This window comes from Saimiri boliviensis, chromosome 11, assembly GCF_048565385.1.
Source record: "Saimiri boliviensis isolate mSaiBol1 chromosome 11, mSaiBol1.pri, whole genome shotgun sequence".
Lineage (NCBI taxonomy): Eukaryota > Metazoa > Chordata > Mammalia > Primates > Cebidae > Saimiri > Saimiri boliviensis.
In genome coordinates this window covers 66069248-66085503 of record NC_133459.1, presented here as the reverse complement: position 1 = coordinate 66085503, position 16256 = coordinate 66069248, and the positions used below count along the sequence as shown (strand labels likewise).

At 43.5% G+C, this 16256-nt stretch overlaps 1 protein-coding gene and 1 non-coding gene across 3 annotated transcripts in view; both read left to right on the top strand.

Moving 5' to 3' along the window:
• Positions 1-16256, top strand: part of GNG12 (G protein subunit gamma 12) — a 132686-nt gene that overhangs the window by 58861 nt on the left and 57569 nt on the right. The window lies entirely within an intron of this gene.
• LOC120366210 (U7 small nuclear RNA) lies at positions 688-749 on the top strand. The gene has a single exon (XR_005580946.1). It is a non-coding gene; the product is annotated as a U7 small nuclear RNA (small nuclear RNA).

Sequence of the window (16256 nt, the reverse complement as noted above, 5' to 3'; positions counted from 1 at the left end):
CTGGTAAGTTGAACTGCTGGTGCAGAGAATGATAAAGGGAATCATGTTAAGCCCAGACTTTTTTGCAAAAAAAAAAAAAGAAGTTTGTCAAGTATGTCATCGGAAGAAAAAATTTTAATTCATTCAGGATTATTGTCGGAGAGGAACCCAGAATTCCACAAGGACTACTCATGAAGGGGGACTTCCTTTGGGACGTTTTCTTTAGATCAAGTTTATTAGGAGTATTTTGGTTGCAAGCAACAGAAATACAATTTAAACTAGTCTCGTGACTCATATGATTAGGATGACCATGCTGGTTAGGGCTTCAGGCACAGCTGTATTCAGGAGTTCCAAAGCTATCATAAGGCCATTATCTTTCACTCTGTCTTGACTTCGCTTAACTCAGTCAGCTTCATTCTCAGGCATGTTCTCGCTCACCCTTGGGGCAGAGGTGGGTTTCTGTCATTCTCACAGCCATAGATCTCAGGGAAGGGGGTGCCTCTTTTGCCATGCTTCTAGCAGTAGTAAGTACCAAGGAGGGCCCTTAACCAGCTCAGGTTGCATTGCCTGCCTGAATCAGCATGGCTAGAAGCAGGCAATAGACAGTAAGCAGCATCCCTTTGGCCAAGGCCTGTTCATGTGTCCCGTGAGATGGGGTAAGTCCCACCAGAATTACACAGAATGGGTTCCCCATGGAAAAAGGAGGGATAGTGTTACAGCTTTTTTTAGAATTTGTTTAGCACGTTTCCTGTTTTCACTGGAAGACTCCCCACACATAATAAATTTTAAAAATTTAAAAATCATTAAAAGGAGGGGTGTTGCTACCAGAAGAAAGGAAGGAAAGGAAGAGAATGCCAAGCAGAGAAATTTTCTAGGTACCGGAGTCCACTGGTTTTGGAGTCTATTAAACTTGAAAGGTTGGAAATTAGAGTCTGCACAGTTACGTTGGCTACCTCAGGCTTTGTGTCATGATCCAGACGACCCATGATGAACATGTGGGGAGGACAAGGACAGGTGGCCCCACTCTGGGATCCGGTGAGCAGCTCTTGGCCTGAGGACCTCATGTTGAATCCACATGATCTACAGGAATAGTTCTTCATCTTGAGACTGTGAATAAACCAGCAGATCTGTGACCCTTCTATAATTATTTGCCGAATTGTACATACGCACTTTTTTTTTTTAAACTGGAGAAAGGATTATGTTTTCCATCATCATCTCATGGGACTCCATGCCTGCCCTCTCCTGCTGGTCCCCCTTGCTTAAAAACCATTGCTTCAGATTCACTCTAATTGTTTTAGTCTTGGCCAGCTTAATCTCACACATTCCTTTCTTGTCTTGGCTCAATTAGTAAGGTGTAGTGTCCATGATAAACATAGCTCCTTATGGAACAGACACAGTGGTGACATCAGTGGCTGAGCATGTTGCATTAAATTATATGTTGGGGTTTTCAGCCATATATGTAAACTTTCCACAATCATAGTTGCCATTTACCTAATGCCAGGCTCTGTGCTAAGTGCTTTACATGCATTTTCTAAACTCTATATTTATACATATGATTATAATTCTGTGAACCTCAGATCCACCTGCTGGAACCAGCTCCTTCCAGCTGCCTCTCCGGGAACACTGGATCAAATTCTGAGCTTTTCCTCTCCCCTATGTCTGCTCTGGTGGAGCCACCTCTCTCCACCTTCCCACCCACAGGTGCATCATAAAATCAGAATGTTGTACGAGACCCTTAAGATCATGCTTGTCAGTGGCTTTCAAATTCTGCTTTTGGGTGTTGTAGCTCAGGGACTCCTGAGGAGGAAGGATGGGCAGGACCCAAGTCCCTTTCCGGCTTCAGTCACAAAGGTTTTGTTCAAAACCACTCATCCGGGACAACAGAAGAGGTCACGGATAGATGCCAGGCTTGAGGCTGAGTATAGGTTCCTGCTACTTTACTTACTTACCTGTGTGACCCTAGGCAAGTTGCCTAACTTCTCTGAGCCGCAGTTTTCTTATCTGTCAAATACGTGCCTCAAGGAATCGGTAGAGGGACTGAATGAGGTCGTGTCTGTGAAGTCCGTGGCCCAGAGCCTGGCACGTAGTTAGGACTTAACAAAGGTTAACTGTGTGTGATGAACATAGTGCACCGTGTGACTCATGATCATAATTCAGACTCAGCTTCATTCTTGTCTCCCACTGTTCCTTTAAAGCTTATTCAAGGAGTTGTGTTGTACCCCATTTCCTAGTAATAAGTTCATGAGGCCCATGACTTTTCTGGTTACTCTTAGGTAATGAGAAGTTCTAAGGCCACTTGAAGTCAGTCTCTCCCTCCCCCTGCCCCCCCAACAACATGCGTACACACATGCACACAGGTTCATTTTGGAAATGTAAAATGCCCTCTTTGGTCTATAAAAAACAGTATTCATTCCAAGGGAGGACTTCTCTCCATCCGGCTACCAAGGACCACTTCCTCTTCCAGTGGCCTCCAGCTGCCCAGTGCTCAGGTCTCTCCAGGTTGTGGGGGCAGGGGGAGAGTGTGCAGCAAGTCCTTACCTGACTGTGACTGTCACACCTGGTGCTGAGTTAGTTGAACCTGGCCGACGGGGAAAGGTGAGACATTTTCTCTCCTGGCTGCCTCCGTGGCCTTCTCCAGGACTTCTCTGAGAGGCCTTGCTCTGGGCCCCCTGGGATTCGGCTGGTTCTCTCCTCCTGCCGCTGTGGCCATCCATCAGCACCTTCTGGTTTCCTCTTGGACTCTCTCTGAGGTCTTCTCACTCTCATGCCAGAGCCCTCTTGGGGAGAACCTGTTGTGAAGAGACCCAGGCTGGCACTTGAGGTGTCCAATGTTCATATTCCTTTTACCCTCCCCCCACCATGGGGCAAGAGAGCGGTGCTCACTTTCTGATGTGGCATCCACCCTTCTGGCTCAGCCAGCGTCAGCTCCCTCTCACATTTTGTTTCCTAAGGCAGATGTCACATACCAACCCAGGAACTCTAGTAGATGCATGTCAAACCTAGCACAGCTTTTGAAACCCTTTTCTCTAGGCTGGAGAAGAAAGGCTGAGCCCTCTCCATCCCACCCGCCTTGGAAACTGGGGGAATCAGAGCATTTCCAAAGAATCTTACTCACAGAATCCTCCATCACTTTCCACTGTCCTGACCTGTTTGTGTCCTCCTGGGTCTTAGAGCCGGCTTCTTAGAAATTTCCGCATAATGATCTGACCCCTTGCTCTGGAATTTCCCATCTGTTACATCTTGAGATGGTGGAAACTTCCACTTTAGCATCTTAACCTCAGACCCATTATGAGACACTACTCTTCTTTCAATACTCTCAAATCGGTCCTTCATCTGGTGAGCAACTTCCTCTCTCCCTCTTCCCTCCCTCCCTCCCAAATCATCCCATTCAGATTTCCAGATAACTTGGGGATGTTGGAAAGATGCTGCTCCTACTGAGCCAAACCTAGCTTCCTGTAACGTTCTTTCCAATGGGATCTCAGGAGAGAGAGAGTGGGTGAGTGGGTGTGACTGTGTGTGTGTGTGCATGCCTTGTCTGGGAAAATCAGACATTGGAAAAATGGGAAATGTTTGGGAAAATTGGAATTCTTGCCTGGGCCTCAGAGATTTCAAAGTGAGGCTTAGACACTCTGTTCTGTAAGCCCACAGGGAAACCTTTGACCTGTGTACCTCAGTGGGTTTCCTCTACCTGGATACCAGTGTGCACCTGTATAACTCCAGCAGAAAGCTCGTATTTGGAAACTGCTCATGCTATTTCTCATGCTCATGACCCTAACTAACATAGTTTCTCTTGGTCTGGGAACTGATTTGCTGTGCTAAGTGACCCGTCACATAATTCAATAAATGGTAGCTATTACCATTGTTTGCATTTGATCGGGGCTCCATGCAGAGTTTTTGACCTCTGCAAATTCAAGCCTTGCAGAATGTATCCTACCTCCCCCAAAGACCCACACTCACTTATGTAGGTATTTTTCATGCTTCTGTGATGTTTGGAGTCAGCATATTTTTCTGCCTTCTCCAGTGCCAGCGCTGTGAACTCAGCCTGTCTGCCAACGTGTCCTCCTTTGTCATGTGCACTCGGACCACTATGATGTTGGGTCCTGTAACAATTAGGTCACTCACTGAGTGTAGACCCCTACCCCAACCCCCAGTGAAGGCAGCGTCTTAAATGAGCAAGTGACACACGCTAGGAAGATGCTTGGGTCAGCTAAAGTTGGAGTCTCTCTGGTGCAATGGCCTAAGAATGTATCCAATGCATTTCCATCAGTTACTAGTCTCTTGGCAAAACTGAACATTATGTATCCAGATGTGAGCCTGATTTATATCCTCATTTTTACTGGCTGTTAACAAAGATGACACGATATAGCTCCCTCCTTCCTCCTCCCCCAGATCCATCATATGAGATGATACTAGAGACAGAAGCTTAGATAGGAGAACTCAGCTCTCCAGGGACTGCTCACCTATTTTTCTCTTGGCCTGAGTGATTTCCATTGGCTATTCAGAGATCTAGATATGTATTTCAAATAACTAACAGGCTCTTAACTAAAGCATGCTTTTTATTTGTATACATTTTACAGTAGGGAAGTGGCTTAGTGTGGGCAGATAGACTGGAGTTCACACTTTCCTCAGCTATTGAGACAATTTGAGCAGAGTGGTTAATCTTTCTGAGCCTCAGGTTCCTCATCTGTTAAATGGGCATAATACCATTTGCCTCACAAGATAACTGTATTAAAGGAAACAGTGCACATAATGAACTTAGCTAGTGACCCGTCAAATAATACATGTTCAATAAATGGTAGCTATGATCATGGTTTGCATTTAACTATTATGATGATTTCTAAAAAGTTTTAAAGCCTTGGGAAAAAAGTAGCCCAATTCCTCAGCTCTTTTTTTTTTTTTTTCAATCAAATAGGAATTTGGGGGAAAATGTAAATATGTGCAATTATCTGCTTTTTAAAAATAACTATCTTGTGAAACTCACTAGTTCTTTATAGTATTGAAAGTGATTTTTGGCTACAGAGGCAGCCTGGCACAGGGACTAAGAATGAGGCTCAACCTGCCCAGACTCAGATCTACACAAAAGCCCTTTGAAACCTTGGAGAAGTCACTTACCTCTTAAAGCCTCAATGTCTGCTTCAATAAAATAGGGATAATACTGCCTAGGGTTATTTATATGATTAAGTGAAATAGTCTATGTGAAATGTTTAGACTACGTGTGGTTCACAGTAAGGACTCAAATAATGGTGGCTGTTATTTTCCCATTACACTCCATCTTACAGATAAGAATTTGCAGGAGGCCAGGCACAGTGGCACGTGCCTGTAGCCCCAGCTAATTGGGAGGCTGAGGCCAGGGATTTGGTTGAATCCACGAGTTTGAGTCCAGCCTGGGCAATGTAGCAAGAATCTGTCTCCAAAAAAAGGTTTTAAGTCAAATTTGCAGAACACTTTTTTTGTGTGTGTGGTAACTGTTCTTTATGAAGACACTTTCATATGTAAAAAGTTGTTCTTACTATTTTGTTCAAAAAGAAGAGCGTTTACCTCTGGTTTACTTACCAATTCCAAACTGTAGCACATGTGAAAACAAGCTACATTAACTAAACTTAAACAACTTTCCATTTTATGAGACCTTGCCTCATTTTATTGTTAAAATTTGAGTAAGTGATATTGCCACCAGATAAGGAGAAAATTGTGTATTATTTTTACAAGGACTGAAAATATGCAAACAAACTGTGTTTAGGTAAATGCTCTCGATTCAGATCACTGTATTTCCCTGTCTTTCAGTAAAGACTAGTGTAGTTCGCACCTTTTTGCAGCTCAAGGAGGTCTGGAAGTGGGGGGTGAATTACCTACCATGGGTAGAGAAGGAGGAGAAGGCGGAGTCTGAACTGATGGGGTGACCCGAACTGGTGACTGAGGCTTGGTCAGGTAGGTGTGGAGAACTGGCTCAGCAGAGGAGTTTGTTCCCTTTGGGCAGGGCTGGGGTTTCTTTCAATAACTCCACCCCGGTATCTGTCTCCAGGCAATGGGCAGTCCTAAGCGGATGGAACTCAGGCCCTCTGCTGAACCCATATCAGCCTCATGAGAGGCAGCACCAGTTTCAAGAGACCAAGAAGAGACCCAGAGCCAGCACACGAGACATGGGGTTTTATTGCAGGGGAGGGGCCGGTGGTGGCAGGCTGAACACGATAACTGCTTGGCCTAGCAGTGAAGAGCCTTGAGTTTCAGGATCTGTCACTGGCAACACCCCGTTCCCATGCCCTGTAGCTAATGTGGTATTCCTAATTTTGTATCCTTTTTCTAAAGAGGACCCCCACAATTGCATAGGGCTTAGAACCCACAAAATATGGATCTATCCATGGGCCAGGGACACACTCTGTGCTGTCTATCCTGTTGTGTGGTCGCCAAGGCACTGAAACTCACATCTGATTCTCCCTTGGGAATAGGCATTGCCCCTGTGTGCCCCTTCTGCAGCTAGACCTGTGTTCCCTCGGGGGAACACCTAACCCTTTCTGTGAGGGGAAAGTGAGGCCCAGGAAGGTGACTGCTGTCCAGTCACCTTCCTGGCCACCAGATGCCATCCTCAGGGTGAAAAGGGCCCCCATTCATGCAAGAAGGCAGGGCAGGCACTCAGACCTCCAGCAGCTTTGTGGTTTCTCAGAGGAGGCCCTGCAGAGGAAACCGGGTGGGAGGGAGCCCCGTGCGAGGCTTCAGAATTTCCCCAGTGGAAAATTTTCCTGACCAAAAAAAAAAAAAAAAAGCCATATATTCTTGAAAGTGTATCATCTTTGGCAAAACCACAGCTGTGATCTCAAGTTTGAGAATGGGCTGTCCAGCCTTTGGGGCTGTGCTGATTAAGCCCTGCTCATGCTCAGCTGTAGTCCGGTTTCCCCCCTCTCCCTGCACCGAAGGGCTGGGCTGGGCTGCTTTGCTCGTCAGCCCAAGTGGAATGTATTGAGAAGAAACAGGAGCAGGGAAAGTCCCCTTTGTACATGAATATCTTTCTAGCACTATGTGAAAATCAGGGTTTGAAAATAATTTCCCCTTTCAGGAAAATGCGAGCCAACTTCGCCCCCTGGAGGAGGACCAGAGAATTGTTTAAAATGAGCCCTGATTGATAATCTGGAAAGACTGTCAGCCTGTCATTAGGTGGGAAGGTGAAAAGGGCTTATCTATAAGGGTTGTGTGTGTGTGTGTGTGTGTGTGTGTGTGTGTGTGTGTGTGTGTACACGCATGCTCATGCTTTGTTTTGTTTGAGTTTTTGCCTTGAGATATTTATTATAAACTTGGGGTTGAATACTCTTTTATAGCTATAAAGAGTAAAGTTCACAACTGTTACATTTCTAGTGGACTTTTTTGGGCCAGATTTCCACCACTACTGCTGGCTACAACAAATCATTGTTAGTCTTGAGTTTCTTTTCACTCCTTGGGGTTGCAGCAGACATAAAGCCCACTAGCAAGCAGAAAATTTCAACCCCTGGATGTGTATTAGAGATTTTAAAGTATAGACTTTAGCTATGTCACCCACATTAAAATCTTTTTGATTTGGTCCTGCTAGTTCATTTGCATCATTTCATTTACACTTGCTACTATCAACTGCCAGGTTCAGTCACAGGTTAACTTGGTAGTTTCACTACCTAGTGTGTGTATATGAATGTGTGTTCTCCCACAATAACAGGGGTCATGGCTATGGCCACAGGAAGATGGTGTTCATGAAAAAAAAAAAAAAAACACCTGCCTGTGTTTTGGAGTTAGTCTGGTTCAGCAGAAGTTGCAGCTCCCCAGGCCTCACATCACCTGTGGACTTCATCAGAGTAAGTCAAGTAGTAAGAATAGAGAGGAATCACTACTACTTCCTACACTTTTTGTGTATTTTTAAAAGAAAAATGCAAAACAGGCAGAAGGATAATGGTTGAAATATATAAACTTTTCTATATATTTCCTCTTCTGTTAAAATATCTTATTCTGACACCTTTATTAAGCCATTGTTGATTATTCAGCTGCTTTTAATTACCAAATCTTACCCAGTTATTTAGCTTCTAATGTGTCCCTTATAAACAAAGCCTTTATAATGAGAATCTCATCTACTATCTTTTGTCTCTGAGTAAATATGTTTATCATCCTCATTGTTCTAGATTTTCATCCCCCAAGTGCAGGATACAATCATAGTGTTTGTATTAGTAATGATTTTAGTGTTTTTTTTTTTTCTTTCTCTGCCCTTAGAAACACTGAGCTGTACTTCAGTATTTGAGAGCATGGCATTGTTGAGAGATCGTTACCCATGCATCAGATTAATTGCCTACTAGAGGCTGTTTCCCTCAGAAAGATGTGGAAAGAAAAGTGTACATATATTTTATAGATTATTATGAGGTTTTTTTTATCAATATATGACAGCAGTTTCTACTAATGGTAACATTCTTATATATTCTGTCTACTTTGATTTTTATATATTTTGTATTTTGTCTAATTTTTAATTTCATGCAGTTTTTATGCAAGGAAATAATTTTTTACAATATAATCTGTTGCTTTTTGACCCGAATGCATGGAAACTAATTGCCTGAAGTACCAAACAGGCTTTATTTGGAAAAAGAGGGAGGTGTTTCTCTCAGGTCTAGTTCCTGGAGGATTCCTCTCTATTCTTACTGCTTGACTTACTCTGATGAAGTCCATAGGTGATGTGAGGCCTGGGGAGCTGCAACTTCTGCTGAACCAGACTAACTCCAAAACACAGGCAGGTTGATTTTTTTTTTTTTCCCATGAACACCATCTTCCTGTGGCCATAGCCACCATCCCTGTTATTGTGGGAGAATACACACTCATATACACACAGCTGTTAGTACCTGTCTTCTTGGACATCTATCCTCTTTCCACTGTTGAAAGTGACCATTAACCTAATGTTGAGACAGACTCATTCATTAATTGTTCCTTGAAGTCAGGTAATTGCAGTGCTGAGCAACATCAGGATGGTATCTAAGTTCTCTTTCATTTCAAAGCATTTTCAGGCTTTCATTTTATTCAGAAATTACAACATGCTAAAGTTTAGACTGCTGACTAGGACAGACAGAAGAGAAGGTTAGGCGGGTAGGCTTTGGAGGTGGGTATTTGGGATAGATCCAAATAAGGGTTTATATTTTTAGTCAGAGCAGTGTTCTGCAGGCATGTTGATAGAATTTTGTGATAAGTGCCAAGAGATGCCCCAGCTCTTTCTCCTGGTCCCCCAGCTGCAGCTCACTGGCTCATTTGTCTTTCTTTATGCACCAGGCTCTTCCCTGTCTACCTGGAGCACTGCCTCCAGGTACTCATTGTTGCACCAGCCTGTGTATTTCATATCCCTGACCGCAATCCATATTTTCTTTCCTTTTTCTTTTCTATTCTTTCCTTTTTTTTTTTTTTTTTTTTTTTTAAAGACAGAGTTTCACTCTTGTTGCCCAGGCTGGAGTGCAATGGCACAATCTCGGTTCACCACAACCTCCACCTCCTTGGTTCAAGCAATTCTCCTGCCTCAGCCTCCCGAGTAGCTGAGATTATAGGCATGCGCTACCATGCCTGTCTGATTTTTTGTATTTTTAGTAGAGACAGGGTTTCTCCATGTTGGTCAGGCTGGTCTTGAACTCCCGACCTCAGGTGATACACCTGCCTTGACCTCCCAAAGTGCTGGGATTACAGGCATGAGCCACCATGCCCAGCCAACCCATATTTTCTTATTTATTTCTTTGAGATCTTGATCTCATACTTAAAGTACTGGCCCAGAATATACACTCAATATCTACTGAGTGAATGTGAAAGAATGAACAAACGAACATGCAAACGAACAAAGGAATATATTCAGAGGCATGAGAGGGGCAATGCCCTTTGTAACCATGCTTTAAGCTGAGAGCAATACAATACTAGCATGTCAGTGCACAAGGCTTGTCAGCCTAACATAGAGTTCACACTCCAGCCTTTGTTGGACTGCAGATTGGCAGAGCTTCTTAGACAAAAGTTGTTAATCTAATGACAATCTTAACATATTTTTAAACAGATAAATTATTAATATAAAAATTAATGGTGGAAAGCCAATTGGTAGTTCATAGGGTGGGAGGGGGTTTGATTGGGAATTATTGCAAAATTATAAAGCAACCTAAAATTCTGCAAAAAGAAGATGCTGTTATAAAATGGAATTTGTAGTCTCAGCTACGCTGGAGGCTGAGGCAGGAGGATTGCTTGAGCCCAGGAGTTTAAGGCTGTAGAGCTGTATGATTGTGCCACTGCACTCTAACGTGGGTGGCAGAGTGACACCCTGTCTCTTACCAAAAAAAAAAAAAAAAAAAAAAAGTGATGCATATTTATTTCTGTGGTATCTCTACCAGAAGTGCATAACCTGCATCAAATCAGGAAGAAGCATCTGCAAACCCAAATTGAGGGACATTCTACAAAATAACCAGCACTTACTCTTAAATATCAATAATGTAAAATACAAAGACAGGCTCAGGAAGCATCCCAGATTAAGAAAGACTAAAGAGACATGGCAATTGAACATAACGTATAATTTCTTATTTTTCTTTCCCTGTAAAGGACATTATGGGGACAGTTGTCAAAATCTGAATATGGTTATTGATCAGATGATAGTAAGATTTCAAAGTTAATTTCCTGATTTGACTAAGTGGTGTGGTTATATATGAGAACTCTTTATTCATAGGAAATATATACTGAAGTATTTAGGAGTAAAACACTGTCATGTCTCTCTCTCTCCCTCTCCCCACCCCTCTTTTTCTCTCTTTCACTTTCCCTCTCTCTTTCCTTCCCTCCCTCCCTCCCCCTCTCTCTCTCCCTCTCTCTTCCTGTCCTGGGAGGGTAGGGTGTTAAATACAGTATGGTAAAATGTTGACATTGGAGGAACCCAAATCTGGGTGCAGGGTATCAGAGAATTCTTTGTGCTATTCTTATGACTATTCTCTAAGTCTGAACTTACATAAAAATAAAAGTTTTAAAGCATGATGCTTATAAAGACTTTATAATCACATAGAGAAAATCTTCTGCTAAAATGGAGTGAAATATAAAGTTGTATAGCAGATTATGATTTAGACTACCTTAAAAACTCATTAATCTGAACAAGACTTTCTATGATTTTTTTTAAAAAAGGAAAAACAAAAAAACTCCCAAGAAAATATTAGAAGGAAATACAACAGCATGTTGACTTTTATCTTCTGTTCACTTTATTTTATAAATTTTTCTCTAAATTGCATGTCTTTCTTGAAAAATTCGGGGAAAAAGCTTTAAAAAGAGACAAAGGCTAACTCAAAAATCTGAGTGACTCTTGCTCTGTGTGTCTTTACCACTACGTATCCCCTTCCAGTGGAAGACGCCATATGTGTGGGCATGCATGTAGAAGTGTATATATGTATATAAATACCTACTCTTTTAAGCTTTTCTCCTGTTTAACGTATTTTGAGGGAAATCTTATATTGGACAGGATTTTAAATGACATGACCTCTTTTTTTTTTTTTTTTTTTTTTTGAGACAGAATTTTGCTCTGTGTTGCCCAGGCTGGAGTGCAGTAGTATGATCTTGGCTCACTGCAACTTCCATCTCTTGGGTTCAAGTGACTCTCCTATCTTAGCCTCCCAAGTGTCTGGGATTACAGGTACCCACCACCATGCCTGGCTAGTTTTTGTATCTTTAGTAAAGACAGGTTTTCGCCATATTGGCCAGGCTGGTCTCAAACTCTTGATCTCAGGTGATCCGCCCACCTTGTTCTCCCAAGGTGCTGGCATTACAAGCATGAGCCACTGTGACCGGCCAAGATGACCTCTTAAGCCTCTTCTAGCTTTGCAATTCCTTGCCTTACTTTCCACCTCTTTGGGAGTCAGCACCTCTTCAAGCCAGATGCTGTGCTAGCTAGGTACTGAGTATGTAAGGATGGTTAAGCCACCCACTTCATCTTTTATAGATGTTTCAAGTCCATGGGGTAGGCAGATAAACAAGTCAGTGATTACAATCTTCTGCTAGGTACTGTGCAAATGTAGCAGTTTCTACCGTGGACAGGCTTGGGTTGAGGGCAGGGAGGGTGGTCAGGCAAAAGGAGAAGGCGTTGATCTCTAGACCTAGAAAGTTCAGCAAGAGCTTGCCGTTTGGGAAACCTAGCAGAGCCTTCTAGGCTAAACATTCCAGCATAGCTAGTGGATGTTCTCCCCAAGACCCACCGGAGTATCATTCTGGAGGCCGTGAACAACGAGGCCAGAGTCTTGCAAGACCTGGGAAGCTCCAGGTCCTGCTGGGTCTGCATTCCTGGGCGTGGGAGGGAGTGGTCTGACTGCAGGTGGCAGGAGTTGCTTTCTTCGGAACAGAGCCCTGATTAAACTCAATGTCCCCATTTGCAGGATCACTGAGAGAGTTTTCCTGATTGCCCTGCTCCTCTCCCTGCCCCCTCCCTCACCCGAGAGAAGTTAGATGGTGTGCACACACCCTCAGGGAGGGAAAGGGAGTAAGGGTTAATAGGAATACCTCTTTGAGAGAGTTTGCCATTCTCAGATATACCTGCTACACTGTTGGAAATTTGTTTTATTCATTTGCAATCATAAAACCAAAGGGCCAAGTCGGCCTGCACTTGACCTTGCAGGCTTTGTAGATACTTCTAGAGACTCAGAATTACCCCCAAGTAATGCTGTTATTGAACAAGATTCTCCCAATTTCCCTGAACAGTAACTTACCATTGAACCATTTGCCTGGGCCCATTATCCATTCCCATCATTAGAGCCTGAGGACACCATTACGTAAGTTTTTAAATCCATCTTCAGCAAAATCAGAACAGTGGTTAAGGATCCTACAGCTGGGTTAGGTTGGAAGCCTCTCTGTTTATCTTGGGAATCTTCTAAACTATTTTAGAGCATGATTTTTTGCTCAGGAAATATTTCTACTTTAAAGCTGTCTCATAGGTTGTTAAGAAGATTGCATGAACTGATCGAAATTCAGGGCGTGGCACAGAGTAAGGCTTCAGTAACTTCCAGTTTTTCATAAATATTGACCAGCACAGTGTATGGACAGTGAACACTGGACTCCTGGTCAGTACACCTGACCAAAGTCTAATCCCAGCTCTACCCCAAAATCTTAGACGTGAAGGGAAACCGAGCTGGAAAGAGACCTTAGAAATCTTTTAGTATCTAGCACAACTTTATTTCAGAAACTTAGACCTAAAAAGGCATAAGAGCCCTAAGCTTGTTACCCAGAACTTAAATGTTCTGCTGTACATTTTCAAAGCAAGAATAATAATTGCATCCCCATTTATAGGATTGTGTCAAGGATGAAGCGAGTTGGTGTACATCAGATCTTGAAGCAGAGTCCTTAATACATATTGGCTAGGGTTGTTACTGTGGATTCCCTGTTTATCTTCTCCTCCTGTTTGACTGCGAGGATTCAGACGTGTCCTCGCTTCCTGCCATGTACCTGGCATCTGGCACAGTGCCTGACACAGGAGGTGCTCAATGTTTGTTGAATGACTAAAGGAAGTATCTTGCTGAGGATCAAATTTAGGCCAAGTCTGAATCAGAATATGAGCTCTAACGCTAAGGTTCAGTATTTCCACACGGTTCTACGTTAGCTTTGGCTGTAGGCAGGTTGCTTCATTTCTCTGTGCCTTGGCCTTTTCACCTTGAACACAATCCATCAGGTTTTTCCTGGTCATGAGCAACGTGTGCCTGTAGGTAAAGGACCCACTCGTCCGACAGCCTTTTCCGGCAACCCATGTTTGTGCTGCAGTGGCCACTAGGTGTCGTGGTTGGTCAATTATCAGAGAAAGCAAAAAAATAAATCGTTTAACTGATTGCTCTACCAGCCTACCAAATGATGGGAGTGAGCTTATACAGTTAGTTATTGGAAGCTAGTTACCTCTGGATGAGTTGGCTGGGTTGCCTTGGAAAGACAAGGAGTTGCCCAGGATTTGCACGCATGGACTTTGAAGTGAAGCATAGGTTAGAACCCACAGCTGCGCTCACACCAGCTAGCACCTTGGACACACTGGAACGTCACGGAGCCTTGGTTTCAGTGATGTAATGCATGTCACATGGTCAGCACTTTGCCATAGTGAAGGAAGAGAACCACAGAGTTAGTGGCTATGAGGGCTACTTCTGGTATTTGATACTGTAAAATGCTGTTTTTCTGTTCCTTGCCACACCAAGTGCTAAAGCTTTGCAGGCTTTCTGCCTTGCTCCCTGTTTTACAAAGCCAGTTTCTTAAACAGCCCCTTAAACAGCGGAGTGGACAGTGTATCACTTTCAGGTTAAAAGGGAAGCTGAGAATATTTGGAGGGACACCAGAACTCCTTGGAGTGTCACTGTGGAGCTTAATCCACACAAAGCAGAGTGTTTTGTACATAACTGGGACCCAGAGTGGAGAGAAATGAGAGTGAGCATTGTTGAAAAATGGCCTTGTTGAGCATTGTTGAAACTGCTCAAGAAAGGGATTTCTTTGTTGCACCATCATTTAGATCTAGGTGTCTTCTTGTTAAAAGAATTTGGGGAAACTTCTAGGAGTAACAGTGACTAGTATTTATTGCACACTTACTATGTGTAAGGTGTTATGCAGAATACTTGCATGATTTTAACCCTCACAGCAACTCTGAGGTACATGTAGTTCTTACGTCCATTTTGCAGATGAGGAAATTGAGGTGTACCAAGATTATAATAATGATAGCCAGCAAATATTAAGTACTTACTAGAGATCAGGCATTATTCTAGCAACTGTAAGTACTATTCTCACAATAATCCTATAAGGTCAGTATTATTACCTTCATTTTACAGATAAGGAAACTGAGGCACAGAGAGGTGATATAGCTTTCTCAGGGTCACACAGGGAATGGGTGGAAGAGTCTGAACACAAACCCAGGCCTTCCTGACTCCAGAGTTCGTTTTTTTTAATGGCTGTACTGCACTTCCTCCCACAGTACTTTGGGTGCAGTTAGGTGCTTGACGAACGTTTACCGAGGTGCATAGTTCTCAGACTATAATTAGCCAACATGGAGAAGACGGCCTACGAAGGAACCATATAAACTTGACGCTCCTCCCACCCAAAGCCACACACCCTCTGACCTTCATTAGTACTGTGGGATGTATGTGGTGTTCTGCATGCTGGACTTCACTCCTAACTTCTGAAAACATTTTTTGTTGCCGTATAATAGTTGTACATATTTGGGGGATACATGTGGTATTTTGATCACATGTACAATGTGTAGTGACCTCAAACGTTTCTCTTTCGTTTGTGTGGGAACATTGCAATTTCTTTCTTTTTTTTTTTTTTTTTTTTTTAGCTATTTTGAAATAGACAGTAAATTGTTGACTCTAATTTTCCTACTCCCTAACTACATTTTGGTACCCCTTAACCAACTCTTCATCCCTCCTTCCCTTCGCAGCTCTGGTAACCACCATTCTACTTTCTACCTCAGGCGTCCCAAAACTTTTTATACGGGGGGCCAGTTCACTGTCCCTCAGACCGTTGGAGGGCCGCCACATACTGTGCTCCTCTCACTGACCACCAATGAAAGAGGTGCCCCTTCCTGAAGCGCGGCGGAGGCCGGATAAATGGCCTCAGGGGGCCGCAGTTTAGGGACGCCTGCTCTACCTCCATGAGATCTGCTTTATTAGCTCCCACACATCACTCCCAACTTTTTGTTAGTAATAAGGTACTCCTCCATTGGAGCAGTCAGGAAAAGGCTAATGTTTTCCAGACACACTTTCACAAGGAGCATCTGATTTTATTTGCTTCATGTTTTTCTGCCAAGGACCTTTTTTGGGGTGGGTTTGTTCTGGTATCGTTGTATCCAGGCTCATCTCTTGAGCATCTGAAAGCCAGGGCTGAAGGGTTACCAGAGATGAGCCCAGGCCTCTGTGCGGTGCCATTGGTGTGTGCTCCAGTGTGCATATGGCAGCCACTCAGCCCCCATCCAGCACACTCCCCAGTCCTGACACCAGGCCAATGCCAAGGGGTGTGAAGGGCAGAGTGGGGTCTGCTGCCCAGGTTAGCAAGCTGGCCGCTGCTACCAGCCAAAAGTATTTCATCGTCATGGTGAAATACTAGGTCTGAGGATGGAGAGCAGGACCCAGGCCACATTAATCTTCGGGGTGTAATAGATCCTCAACCTGAATGGCACACTTAGAAAAGTCATACTCGGCCGGGCGCGGTGGCTCAAGCCTGTAATCCCAGCACTTTGGGAGGCCAAGGCGGGTGGATCACAAGATCAAGAGATCGAGACCATCTTGGTCAACAAGGTGAAACCCCGTCTCTACTAAAAATACCAAAAATTAGTAGAG